The 1226-nt window shown below is 34.5% G+C and overlaps 1 pseudogene; it reads left to right on the top strand.

Moving 5' to 3' along the window:
• The first annotated feature begins 540 nt into the window (after positions 1-540).
• LOC115945024 (5S ribosomal RNA) lies at positions 541-659 on the top strand (annotated as a pseudogene).
• The last annotated feature ends 567 nt before the right edge of the window (positions 660-1226 follow it).

The following is a 1226-nucleotide window of genomic DNA, read 5'->3' as shown; positions in this document are numbered from 1 at the left end:
GGCCATTAGTTATGACGTGGCATCCATGTATGGGATTACAAGGTCATATACTGAGGTCGCTATTCCCCTTGATGTCACAATATTTTGATCCATGTTTGAATTCCCCCCAAAAAGAAAAAAAATAATAAAAAAAATTTCTTAAAATATATGGAATGACAAAGGCATAGGTAAAATCTCTGTAAGTAAAGAAAAAAATTGTGATAATGACCCAAATTTGGTACTGCCAAATAAGAATCCTAGGGTGAAATACAAAGTTTGGGATGATTTGCAAAGAAAAGAAAAAGAGAACAATTGGCTTTATATCTAAAATTCAAACCAGACACAATAAATTACCTATAAGTTTAGGATGTTTTACATAATAAAGGGGGAGCAATTGGTCTTACATCTAAGATTCCAACCAGATATAATAAATTACCTATAATTAATTTTTAGTCCTAAGGGTATATTTTATTAAATAGGACTCTTTAAATTTGCCATAGCAACCCCACAATAAGTAATAAAATCTACCAAATTATAACCCAGGCTATAAAACTCTAAAGGGTCTATGGCCATACCACCCTGAACATGCCCAATCTCGTTTGATTTCAGAAGCTAAGCAGGGTCGGGCCTGGTTAGTACTTGGATGGGAAACTGCCTGGGAATACTGGGTGCTGTCGGCTCTTGGGACGCCTGGGTGGCTCAGAAGGTTAAGCGTCTGCCTTTGGCTCAGGTCATGGTCCCAGGGTCCTGGGATCAAGTCCCGCTTCGGGCTCCCTGCTCCACGGGAAGCCTGCTTCTCCCTCTTCCACTTCCCCTGCTTGTGTTGCCTCTCTCGCTATCTCTCTCTCTGTCAAATAAATAAATAAATAAATAAATAAATAAATAAATAAATAAATAAAATAAAACTTTCTAAAGGAAGGAATAATTAGCCCAATGGTTTTTCCCCTTTAATAGTCCAACTAGGACAAAATAAAAATGAATGTTACCTGACAATGAATTATCATATAGATGCTTTGTCTCTCTCTGTCAAATAAATAAATAAAATCTTTAAAAATAAATAAATAAAATAAATAAATAAAACTTTCTAAAGGAAGGAATAACTAGCCCAATGGTTTTTCCCCTTTAATAGTCCAACTACGACAAAATAAAAATGAATGTTACCTGACAATGAATTATCATATAGATGCTTTCTATAAACTAATTTCAAACATTATTAAAATAACAAATCCATTCAATTGGTCATTGGA

This window comes from Leptonychotes weddellii, chromosome 1 (assembly GCF_054177405.1).
Source record: "Leptonychotes weddellii isolate Sample4059 chromosome 1, ASM5417740v2, whole genome shotgun sequence".
NCBI classification, from domain to species: Eukaryota; Metazoa; Chordata; class Mammalia; order Carnivora; family Phocidae; genus Leptonychotes; species Leptonychotes weddellii.
The sequence above is the reverse complement of the archived record's forward strand: the minus strand, read 5'-3'. Positions and strand labels throughout refer to the sequence as shown.